Raw genomic sequence first — 13,826 nt, forward strand, 5'->3', positions numbered from 1 at the left:
TACTAAAACAATCTTGTAAAAGAATACCAGCATTACTCACTCAGCACATGACTCCTAAGACAAGATGGTGTCTGTTTATTCCCCAAATATTCGAAACATGATTTCATTTAGCCTCTTTCCCAGATGGACTTTCTTTTCAGTAAAACTAATCAGAATAATCATGGATTGTGTGTGTCCTAAATCTAGTCTTCATTTTTTTTTTCTCAAAGCATTTGTCTTTCTTTTACTTTACCAAATATTGCATATTAATAAAACTTTAAAAACAAGAGACATCAAATATAAGCATTTGAACAATCAAAGGAAAGACAGGTTTGAGCTGGGCGGGAACTCACTTTGGAATCCAGGTCATTCCATCTGAGGATTTGATCTTCTGCTTTGAAGGCTCAGAGTCTGAGGTTGACAAATTTGGTAACAAGAGAATGTACTGGAGATTGATATAAATGTAAATGTATTAATTTACAAAGAGAAAGGATTCTCATAATGACCAAAATATGATAATTCTGCACAATCAGTGGATTCTCTTCTTATTGTTAAACCCTATGTGAAGCCGAATTATGATACGATTGTTTAGTGAACATAAAGTCAGAATAAGGGGACATGGAGAAATTTATTTTTAATGGCCCTGAGAGCCTGATGTGCCCATCTTCCTATGAGCTCTTTTCAAAAGGATTAGAAACACTTAGCCATGCTATTCCCAAAGCCTGGTACATTCTTTTCCCATTCTTCACTGACTTTTACTAATCCCCCTAAGCTTAGCTTAATTATCACTTTCTTAGGAGAGACCTTTGCTGGTCTTCTGCTCTAAGAAATGGTCCCCACTGTGCACTTCAGAACACGCTGTAATTTCCCTTTTTAGCACTTATTTCAATTTGTACTTACATGTTTATCTGTTGCTTTAAGTTCTGTCTGCCTTTAGACGGTAAGCTTCCAGAGAGAAGGCACCATGTTTATTCTGAGTTCCACTAAGTTCCTGCGACAGTGCCTGCCTCATAACATTCTTTTATTTTAATTTATTGGGGTGACAATTGTTAGTAAAATTACATAGATTTGAGGTGGACAATTCTGTATTACATTCTAATGAGGATTAAATAAGTTAATGGATGCAAAATACTTGGACCTGTGACTGGCACAAAGCAAGCAAGCACTCGAGCAGTGCTTTTTTTCTCACTCTGTAGACGCACACAGTGTATCCTTCGATCATTAGCTGTTAAGTGCTATTCAAGGAGCCAATTTTCATGCACAACTGAGCATTTCTTACTTGACATTAAAATACATTTATTTCGAAGCCTACCTCTTACCTACCTTTCCGGCCATTATGGTATTAAATCCAAACTTAGGCCTTTCTGATGTGCCTTTCTATATTTGAGCCTTAATTTGTTTCTCTTCTCTCTGCTGGGAATCCCCATCTCCTTATTCGCTCATATAGGAGTTTTGCTGTTTTCAGTCCATAAGATAAGAGCTTCGCCTGTATCCACATGAAAATCCCACAGAACAACCTAAAATTGGACCACACTCAAAGATCTTGTACAATTACTCATCTGTTGCTGAATTTGCCTTTACAAAAAACAAAACAAACAAACAAAAAACTGGTGAAAGAAATTGAAGACACAAATCAATGGAAAATATCTCGTGTTCATGGATTAGAAGAATCAATATTGTTAAAAAGTCCATACTACCCAAAGAGATCTACAGATTCAATGCAATCTCTGTCAAAATTCTAACGGCATTTTTCACAGAAACAGAAGAAACAATCCTAAAATCTGTACGGAACCACAGAAGACCCCAAATAGCTAAAGCAATCTTGAGGAAGAAGAGCAAAGCTGGAGGCATCACATTTCCTGATTTCAAACTATTACAAACTATTTCAAACTATTACAAAGCTACAATAGTCAATGTTGTATGACATTGGCATGTAAATAAACACACAGATCAATGGAACAGAGTAGAGAACCCAGAAATAAACGCATGCATATATAGTCAACTAACTTCCCACGAAGTCACCAAGAATACACCCAGGAAGAAACATAGGCTCTTCAATAAATAGTGTTTGGAACACTGGATATCCACATGCAAAAGAATGAAAATAGACTCAGACACAAAAATCAACTTGAAATGGATTGAAGACTTAAATGTAAGACCTGAAAGTATAAAACTCCCAGAAGAAGACATATGGGAAAATATCCTTGACATCAATCTTGGCAATGATTTTTTAGGATAGGCAACAAAGGATAGGCAAACAAAAGCAAAAATAAACAAGTGGGACTACATCAACTTAAAAAGTACAGCAAAATCAACAAAATAAAAAGGCAAACTATTATTTGCACATCATATAGCGATAAGGGATTCATATCTAAAATATATATGTAAATTCATACAAACTCAAAAAAAACTCATACAACTCAATAGCAAAAAAAAAATCCCCAAGCAATCCAATTTAAAAATGGTCAGAGGAGTTGATAGGACATTTTTCCAAAGAGGACATACAGATGGCCAACAGGTACATGAAAAGAAAGTCAACATCACTAATCATCAGGGAAATGCAAATCAAAACCACGATGAGATATTACCTCACACCTGTTAGAATGGCCATCATCAAAAAGACAAGAGATAACAGCTGTTGGCAAGAATGCGCACTGCTGGTGGGAATGCAAATTAGTACACTCACCATGAAAAACAGTATGGATGTTCTTCAAGAAATTAAAAATAGAACTACCATATGATCCAGCAATCCCACCTCTAGATATATAACCAAAGGAAGCAAAATCAGTATCTCCAAGAGATAGCTGAACTTTCACATTTATTGCGGTATTATTCACAATATCCAAGATATGAAAACAACTTAAGTACCCGTGAATGAATGAATGGATAAAGAAAATGTGCTATATACATACAATGGAACATTATTCTGCCTTAAAATAGAAGGAAATCCAGCCATTTGAGACAATATGATGAAACTAGAAGACATTATGTTAAGTGAGATAAAACAGACAAAGACAAATACTGTATGGTATCACTTACATGTGGAGTCTGAAAAACAAAAATAAAGTCCAACTCATAGAATGGTGGTTGCCAATAACTAGAAGGTTGGAAAATGAAGAGAGGTTGGTAAAGGGGAGTACTTGGACTCATTAATTTCATTTTCTATATTTATCTGAAGGCCATGGAGGATCACATGAAATAGAATGATGAGAGGCTGACATTTTATTCCTACTGGTCAGAAATCAGACATAACTAAAATGGGTGAATGATTATTCAGTTAATAGCATATCAGTATATTAAAATAAAATTTGTAATGATCAACGATGGCAGAAATGTACATGAAACTACATGCAGTGTGCTTCAAATTGTATTTAACATATATTTTCTATATATTTAATATGGAAGAAGTTGAGAAATAAATGTACAAACATGGTCATAATGTTTGTTTTCTAAATTAGGGTACTACTAAGTTAAATGATTGACTGTTGTTTTCATTGTTCGCCACATTTTATGGTTGTTTGGTTATTATTTTTTACAATGAACAGCTAAAATCAGACAGAGTTTTAGAAAGAAAATGTCAGAGAACAAAGAGTGCCTAAAAATCATATCAGTTTATTGCAACCCTCAAAGATTTCCTCATCCAGTGAGATACAACCAACAACTGTTTTATCAGATCATTGCCAAAGAAATATCTCAAAAATCATACTTCACTCATGAAGATAGAAACCGTCTCCTTGAGTATATATTTAACACATAAAAGCCTATGTAAATCACAGCTCACCGGCTCCAGGGCTTTTCCTAGTCAGCACAGGGCAGCCTGGCCCCTGCTCTGGGCTAATCTAAAGCCACCACTAGTCTGGCCCATAGACCACACACCCAGGCTCTGAGAAAGGGCCAGAAGCACGGTTGGTTTGCCTACCCTAATCCTGGCGATTACCAGGACATTACAAACATAAAACTCATCTGTGGGTTTATATTTTTATTAAATTAAGTCTCCTGAGAGCATCAGGGTTATGCATAAACCACATTTATTAATCCTCAACGAGATCACTGCAAAAACAGACTATGAATAAATGGATTTCGTCATACTGAGGCAGTGGGCAGGGTAATTTTCCTAGCATTATTTTGTACTGTTGAGTAGCTGGGCAGTTGAGGGGCTAAATGAAGGATTCTCTTTCCCTGAGGTGGTATGTGTATTTTCAAAACTGGGAAATTCCTTTCCAGGCAGCATGGAGTACACACTTCCGGAGACCTTATTTATCCGGCATAGTCACTGTAGGTGTACTGTGCTATTTATAGAAGAAGCATCTAGCATCTTCTAGAATTCATTCAAGATGATTGAATTCAATCATAGAAAGATGCATTTTTATCATCTGTGTGTGCAACTAGCAATTATTGCTAAGTAAGCGGAAGAAGAAGAAACAGCTGATAGTAGTCATTTTCTGATATTTCAAAATCGCATGGCAAAAAAAGTAGGCTAGGAATTCTGGGAAGCAATTTGCAAAGCTACCTTAAATATGGTGTGAACTGTTCAAATATCTTATGCTTTCCTTTTCTGAAACGAAATGAGGATTCCACAAATCAAATTGAATCAAACTGAACTTTAGTCGATGCAGAGATTTCCTCAAGATTCATCATGTGAAATGTTTGTAATCTTGTGTTTTTTGCTCATGTTAATCCTGAAATCTGCAAGTTTGAACTATTCCTGTTAAACTCACCAGCAACCACCATGTGGCCATATTAGAAGGACACATCCCATTCCTAACCTCCCTCCCCTCTCAGCAGCATTTGGCCGAGATGACCACCCCTACCTCCTCAAGGAACTTCCTTCTCCTTCCCACAAGAATGCACATGCTTCGATTTCCTTCAGCTTCTCTAACAAATGTTTCTTTCTTGCTCTCTTCTGATTTATTAACTTATTAACTTGCTCTTCTTCCTCCATACAGCTTCTAAACATTGGCATTTCTAAGAGCTCGATCCTGTCCATTCAAATTTGCTCCATCTATACTCATTCATGACAATCTCTGCTGTCTCATTTAACAACATCAACACGCTGTAAACTCTCAAGTTGACACTCAAGCCCAAATTTCTTTTCTGAGCTCCAGACCTAAATCTGACCTGCTTAGCAGACATTTTTCTTTGGATGTTACATAGACTTCTCAAACTCACATCCAAATCCAAAATCATGATTAAGAGCATTTTCCTCCTTGAACTGTTTTTTTGTTTGTTTGTTTGTTTTAAATCCAATCTCAGCATCTTAGTAAATGACACCACATCCATCCAGGTGTTCAATCCAAAAACCTGGGCATCATTTTTGTTCCTCCTCCTGCCTCCCCAAGTTCTATTGTCTAATACCCCAGGTGAAGCAGCAGTCTTTCTATAACCTAATCTCAGAAGTGACATGCCATCACTTCTGCTGCGTTTCATTCATTAGAAGTCAGTCATTAAATCCAGACTACATTCAAGGAAAGAGGAGTACACAATGGCATTCTACAGTTGGGGGGTGCCCCATCTTCAAGGGGCCTAAATACCACCACTGTGAGGGTAGGTTGGCAAGAGCTACTCGGATCCTTCTGCATTGCTCCAAGCCCTGCCAAGAGCTTCTCTCCTTACATTGCCAAATGGCCTAGTGGAAGCAGTTGTCGATGTTTCTTTTGGATTCCACTGCTTGGCATCGAGCCTAGCAATGACCTGCTGAACTGAATTGAATTGTATGTCTTGAAGCCATGGTCAGAATATATAAACAGTGCTGATGGTTGGGACTACACTGAGAAATAAAGCTCATAAGACAGGCTATTTCCTTTGGAGATGATCTAGTTTACTGTGTTCCTATATTTTCCACAGTGACCTAAAACATATCTAACATTTTTGAGGAATGTGTGGTACAAGCCTGGAACATTCTGGTTAGTATAATGAAAAAGGAGGGAGGAGACAGGCAGTGAGAAATAGGGATAAATTTGTCATCCTGGAAGGGGCTTAGATGATGATTTTTAGCCTTCTCAGTTTCTCTTCATGTTGCCTCAGGAAACTCTGGACGAGGTTTACAACTGAGGGAAGCAGAATACATAAGGATACAGGAGGGAGGCTTGCAGGGCACTCAGGTACTAGTTTTATTATAAATGGAACCAAGGAAGGACATTTGCTTACCACCATCCTTGGGTTCCTGAATGAAAAATGCCAGGGAATGCCTAAAACAAATTCACCCTTTTTCTGTCCATAGAATATGCCAGACTTCCTGCCTGCCATGTTTCTCTAGTAAATAAATAACATAATCTTCCTTCTCTACCCAAAGCATAGACCTTAAGTGTCCAGTACTATGTAACTCCAGTCTTGCCTTCTCTCCAACATTGAGTGTGCCTCTAATCTTTCCCCCAAGCTGCAAAACACAATTCTGCATGACTTAACACTTCACATGCTACTCCACAAGGAAAAAAAAAAAGACATAAGAGGGCTAGCCAAGGAAATCCCCTTTCATGCTTCACATCCCTATCAAAAGAACCTACCACCAAAGCCTAAAATTCCTAAGGAGAAAAGAGGATACGGTTTCATTCATTCACTCTTTCATCACTAAATAGGTACCAAGTGCTACAATCCATCAGGAACTCCACTAGGCACGGGAATCACAGAGATGAAAGACCAAAAAAGAAGGCTTCAGTAAGCTCACATGCTAGTGGAAAGAGAAACTCATGACCAGGTAAGAATTCTATTGTACAGGGTGTTGTGAGTTCACAGAGAGGCGAGTCCAGTTGGGAGCCCTCAGGGACAGGAGGTAAGACATCCTACTTGGACTGGGACATCAAATGAGACTTCTCAGAGAAGTAAGAACCAAGTGAAAATTTGAAGGACCAGCCAAGGTTGGCTAAACAGAAACTGGGGAGTAGCATTCTAGCAGAAAGGAACCGTGTTAAAAGGCATGGAAGCCAGAAAGAGTTTGGTGATTTCAAGGCACTACAGTTATGCCTTGAACAAAGAGTGTGAGGAAGGGAAGATGAGAGAAGAGGGAGGAGAGGTAAACAGAGGCTGCCATGCTAGGGAGTGTGGAGTTTACCCACAAACAGTGGAGAGCCATAAAACATTCCAAGCAGAAGAACGATGTGGCCAAATTTATATACTAGAAGGAGCTCTCTGACATCAGTGTAGAACGAATGATCAGCAGGGAGGACCCATTAGGGAGCAGCTGTAGTAAACAGACAATAAATTAAAGAGAGCTTAAAGTAAGGCAGTGAGGGCAGAGAGGAAGGGGCAAATTTGAAAGGCCTTCAGAGTGTAAACCTGATAAAACTCAGATTAATATAGGGTTAAGGAAAAACAAAGATGTCAGGATCATTCACAGCTTAATGGCTTGGGAAGCTGCGTAAAAGGTGGGGGTGTTCACTGAAACAAGAAATAAAGGAATTCCAATGTTTCAGGGAAGAGATGATGAGTTTAGTGGTGGACATATTGATGTTATAGGGACTTAAGACCAATTTCCCTGTTCCTAGGATCTTGGATTCATTTAAATTAAGACAGACACTTTGGTCAGTTTCAGTTGCCTGTGGGGCAGCCATATGGGTGACTAGATATACAGATGTTTCCAAAAGAGATTTAAATCAGAGAGACAGATGTAGGAGTCAGACATATATAGATGTTGTCTAATACTGTAAAATGGTTAAAACCACTCAAAGTATGTGCACAGTCAAAACAGGAGTGACAAGGACTTTTTTCAACATTTAAATTCTACATTGGGGAAAAAAGGATTTTATGAAGGAGGCAATAAAATCACAACAGAAGCAGGGACGAGGACTATCAAAAAACAGCAAATTAAAAAGAACAAATAAAAAGAACCGGCCAATATTGTCATATGTTGAGGAAAATTCAAGTAAGATGCCTACTAATGTATCTATTAGCTTAGCAATTTTATTTTTTCATTTTGATATTTGACTTTTGGCAACATGTTTTCCCAGGCAGATTTTAAAACTTTACATCGTCAAATGACTTTCAGGTTTTGTTTCATATGGAAAGGCTTTTCCCACAAAAATGTGTATCTTTTTGACGTTTTCTTCCAGGACTTTTAATTGATTAGAATTTGACTTTGCTGTAATATATGAGGTACAGATATAATTAACTTTTAGATGACTCCTCAGTTGACATAATAAGTCATCTTTTCCCTCTGATTTAAAATGCCACCTTTATCATTTATTCAATTTCCATTGATCTATTTATAGTCTAGTACAACACTATTTTAATTATTATAGATTTACAATATGTTTTAACATTTGGCAGTCAAATTACCCCTTGTTACTCTATTTTTTCAATGATTTTCACAAGTTAGTTTTGCTTATTATTTAGTTTCTTATTAAAGTATTATTTAATAATTATTAAATAAATTATTATTTCAAGTCAGTTATTCCAGGTCCAAAAATACTATTGGAATTTTACTGGGTTTATGTTCAGTGTATAGACCACACTATCTCAGGAAGCAATAGTCCTGCTAAAACTGTGGCTTGCCATATTTCTCCTTCACAAACTGCACTAGGACCCTGATTGGAGATGCTGAAGTATAAATAAAAGCCTACTACAAGTAGCTCTTTTTAGTGTCTAGATCTCTAGTTCTAAAAAAGATTGCATGAACTATGGCTACATGCCTTGGGTTGACGTAAAACTCAGGTGTCAGCGGAGAGGGAAACATACTCTTCCTTTTACTAAGAAGAAAACAAAACCAAAAATCTCCTCCACCGCTGTTAACTTGTCCAACATCTTAGGTACTAATACACCAAGATAAGTAGGGGCCCAAGAAATTCATAATTAATATTGATGACAGTAAGAGAAGTAGATAAAATCAGTAATCAATTCTTCCATTCATAATCCAGTGAGTGGCAAAAGCCATGATTGAACACAAATTATAGCAATTCAATGGAGAAACTCTCAGTTTTCTAAGGACAAAAGTTCTTGATGCTATCATCTATTCTTACAGGGAATTGTTATCTTCCACATCTCCATTAACAACTGGAATACTTTTGGGGAGGAGGTTAAATTTGAAGGCAGCAAGTCCTGAAGGTTTTCTTTTACTAGGAACCAGAAAGCAGAAGCAGCCTGTGACTTGGACAAAAACTGCATGAATTGTCTGGTCCCTTAGAAGTTCAGGAATATCGAAACTACGCCTGCTGAGAAAGTTACTTTTGGTCCCAGAGAGAAGGAAGCATATATTTATCCGCCTTCCCAAGTTTATTAGGCTAAGTCCTACCAGAACCTTGACTCATCTCATCAGTAGATGTACAAAAATATTGGATCACCATCTAACCAAGCTGCTTGCCAAGATTGTTCACACCAATTTGTAAAAAAGCCTGGATGACTCATCCACATATGGCAGGCCACGGCCAGTGTGATCTTGGGATAGCACCGGCCATCCCCATTCTTCTTTCAGAGTCCCTGGATAACCATGTTTGCTGTTTCCCTGATTTCTCAGTTGTACTCATTAAGGTTAAGATCACTACTTAACCTTGACTAGTTTAACAGCTAAGCTTGGTTGGCCATTAACACATCCCCCTATACTATGAATTGTATATCTGCAAGGTAGACGCGGTGGTTTGGGGGCAAATTTTCATACTTGGAAGTCAGATAGACCTGCATTAGAATTTTGTCTCCGTCATTTAATAGTTACAAGACTTTGAACACATTTCTTAATCTTTCAGAGCTTTAATTTTCTTGTCTGCAAAAGAGACATTTATGGTTGCAATCAACAGAGAATGATTCTGCTTAATTTAGGAGAAAAGGAATGCATTGGTAGAATACTAGGTAGTTTATGGAAACCTGGGAAATGCGGGCGATCCAGGCAGGAACAAAAGGCAGCCAGGTGGCAAGCACTATGACCAAGATCTCAGCAAAGGAACAGCTTGGTCAGGGTGACACAGCTCTGCTACCGGACACGGGGCATGGCCACTGGCACTGCCGTCACTGGAAACTGGATACTGCTGAGACACTGCCATAACTACATACGGCGCTTGGCACCACTGCCACTGAACATTTGATGCTACTACTACTGGAATGAATCCTAATTATCTCCTTCTTTGTGTCACTTGTTCCAGATTCAGAGTCCCAGCAAAGGCGTCTGATTGTCTGAGCTTCAGTCACTTATCCACATCCAGCGACCAGTGTTCACAAGAATAAGTATTCCCTTTTCTTGGCTTCAAAAACTTCACTGTAAAGGATAAGGCCTTCCTTCCTCACAAAGACGCTTTTATAATTAGTATTTATTTGGTCATAAAAATGACAACTGTAGTTGTCAGAATTTTAAAGTACAGAGGGTGCCAAACAATGTATACACATTTTAAGAAAGGAAAAAACTGTAATAAAATTGTAATACTCAATATATACTGAAAACAAAAGATGAATACAAGTCATGTGTATACATTTTGGGGGCACCCCTGGTATATACATAAAAATGTTTAATCAAAACATAAATTAAATAACATCATTGTATTTGACTTTTTACACAAATTTTTTAAGACTTTGTTTTTTTTAGAGTAGTTTTAGGTTTACAATTGACAAGGGAGTACAGAGATTTCTCATATACCCCCTCTCCTAACACGTACATACTGTCTCCGTTATCAACATCACTCACCAGAACGGTGCTTTTCTTTTTTTAAGCAAAGATGAACCTATATTGACACATCATAATCACCCAGAGTTCATAGTTTGCCTTACGGTTCATTCTTGATGTTGTACATTCTGTTGGGTTTGGACAAATGTATAATGATACACATCCATCATTCCTATATCTTACAGAGTATTTGCAATGCCCTGAAAATCCTCTTTGCTCTGCCTAGGTATTCATATCTTATCCTCACTACCCCAGCCTCTGGCAAACACTGATCTTCGTATTGTCTCCATAGTTTTTCTCCTTTTCCAGAATGTCATATAATTGGAATTGTACTGAGAGTAGTAGTAGCCTTTTCGGATTGAATTCTTTTTCTTAGTAACATGCATTTAAGTTTCCTCGGTGTCTTTTCATGGCTTGATAGCTCATTTCTTTTTAGCACTGAACAATGGTCCGTTGTATGGATGTACCACAGTTTATCCATTCACCTGCTGAAGAATAGTTAGTTGCTTCCAAGTTTTGGCAATTATGAATAAAGCTGCTATAAACATCTGTGTGCAGGCTTTTCTATACGTAAGTTTTCAACTCCGTTGTGTAAGTACCCTGGAGTATGATTGCTGGATCCATATGATAAAAGTATGTCAAGTTTTGTAAGAAACCACAAACTGTTTTCCAAAGTGGCTGTGCCATTGTGCATTCCCACCAGCAATGTGTGAGAGTTCCTGTTGCTCTATCCTCTTCACCAGCATTTGATGTTCCAGATTTTGGCCATTCTAATGGATGTGTAGTGGATAATTTTTTAAATTACTTGAAAATCATTCTGGTAGCACTCAGGGTATGAACAGCCTCTGGCAGCAGATCGAGGCAAGGTAGATGAAACCTGCAAGAATAACAACCGTTCCGTAGCTTTCTCTAGCAGGTGGTGATGAAATTGCACCCCCAGTAGGCAATGTGGAGGGCTTCTCCTCTCAGTACTATTTAAGCCAGATGTGAGAAAACTTCAGGGTCTTTGAACTGTAGCCATATTAGAATTTTCCATAGGGTTTTCCAACTAGTTTTGTTCCACGGTCTGGAAAAACCAAAGTAGTAAACCGATATTCTGGGAAAACCCCGGTACCACATTGGAGTATTGAAGAGGTATTTCAAAGAGGCAAGTGCTGGTATGATGAAGAAACAGCATAGTCATCTTTTGAAACAAGCAGAGGTGGATGAAAGTGTGACATGCTGATTAGATGATTCAAACAGGATAGTTGCAATGAATGGGAGTACTTGTCTCTCTTATCTGGTGTCTCATTTTTGCTCTGGGAAAAGCTAGAACTCCTTAAAGAAGCCAGCAGGTGTGTCCTTCCATTTATCCTTTAGATTTACTTCTCTGCTCCGTGCCTGTGGAAACGGACTTGCGTGAATTCCATCAATGGGCATTCTTGCTCTCCACTTTCCTGTTGGTTTTGGCCAATGATGAGAATCTGCCAGGAATCAAAGGCATCCTCAGAAGCTGGCCGAGTCCCTCACCCAAAGCTCTATGCTCCTATTAGGGATCACTCTCAAATCAGTCATCTCTGACTCTAGGGTCTAATAACTGTTTTTCTGCCCCATCAGTCCTCAGGCCTAGAGATGGCAAAGAGTGACTGTTCTTTTCATGGTTCAGTTTCTGCACTAATTGTTGTGGTTTTCAGACACCTTACACCTTTGTGTATCTCCCTTTGTTCTATTTGAGTGGGCCATCTATTTCATTCTTGGACCCGGGCAACAGCTTAAGACATAAAGGATATACATTGACCAGGCCAGTAGACAACTTTTCCTTTTGGAAGTTCTTGCTAGCATATAATTAAATACTCCACTTTCTACATTCATTCAGTTTTTCTTTCCCCCACCACATTTCATTCTCTCTTCTGGAATGCTGCTTCTTTGAACTAATATATTACTAACAAATACCCTTTCCTCCTTCAACTGCCCAAATACACCTAACTATTCAACCTCTTTCATGTGGGAGGCTGAGAAGTGCTAGAGAAAAAAAAAATCACACCAGGTAGTATAGGTATTAGTATAACTTTATAGTGAGCAATTTCAACTCTGTGCTGTCTTATTCTCCAGGAGAACTTTTAAATCTCTTTCAATCTTACCTTCTACTTTATAGAGACAACAGAAGTCATAGATGAGGGCCCTGTAAACTCTTTGCCATCCCATCTACAAATTTCCGTACTCATCCTTTCCTCATCATTTTCTATTACAAGATCCTATGGTCAGGACCCCACCCACCTTCCTTGAGACCTTGAACTATCTCTTCTCTTTTTTGTGTCTTTAACCTCTTTCTCTCTACAGGATTCTTCACAACACACTTTCAAAATAAACGAAAAATAAATACATTCTGTCTCCATCCCACCTCTCCCTTCAGCTGCTGCTTCACTTTCTCCTCCCCTATAATCACTCTTCTTGAGAGAATCATATTTATGTACTGTCTCCATTTTCTTACTTCCTGTTCACTCTTCAATCTATGTATACCACTCCATTTTCTCATCTCATTCCTTGCTGTTCCCTGTGACTGCCCTTTCACAGGTCATAAGTCACATCTAAGTGGCTAAATTCAAGGGAAATCTTTCAGTTCTTTCTTACTTGATCTCTAAGTAGCATTCTTACCCAATCTTATGAGATTGAGGGAAGACTTACCCTCAATCTCATGTATTCTCCACATGTCCAGAAAGAAGCCAAATCACTGGCTGGCACCCAGCCTCCATTCCCTGTGGCTGAATAAGCCTGCTATTGTAAGGAATAGATTTACTGATATTGTGGGCTAGAAGGCCATTTTGTAGCCAACTTCTAAGAAACTGCAGCAAGAAGAATAATTGGCTGACAGCCTCCAGCTGCCACACTTTGGGATCATGCCTAAGCCACACTCTCCATGGGTTTCTCTTAACCAATGATTGATTCATTTTGAACCAGCACTTGCTCTCAAATTCTGGCTTCATTTTTCCCTCGACAGAGTTTTGTCTCCTCTTAGTTTTGCATGGTACTATTGTCCACATCAGACCCAGGTCGTGGTGGAATTTGAAGAAGGGAATAATTTCCTAGGGTCACTGGGTCTTTAGGGTACAGTTCCCATTGGATTCAAAATGGGCACCATCCATGATTGTTTGAGGTTTTAGGTACAAGGGAAAAGAGGACCAAGGGTGCTCACTCACAAATCCCCTCTCAGATATTTGAATGAGGAGGATCCTTAAATGGCTCATCTTGTACTTGCCTTTATTGATGGTTGGTCCTAATCCTGAGCTGA

Source organism: Rhinolophus ferrumequinum, chromosome 12 (assembly GCF_004115265.2).
Source record: "Rhinolophus ferrumequinum isolate MPI-CBG mRhiFer1 chromosome 12, mRhiFer1_v1.p, whole genome shotgun sequence".
Lineage (NCBI taxonomy): Eukaryota > Metazoa > Chordata > Mammalia > Chiroptera > Rhinolophidae > Rhinolophus > Rhinolophus ferrumequinum.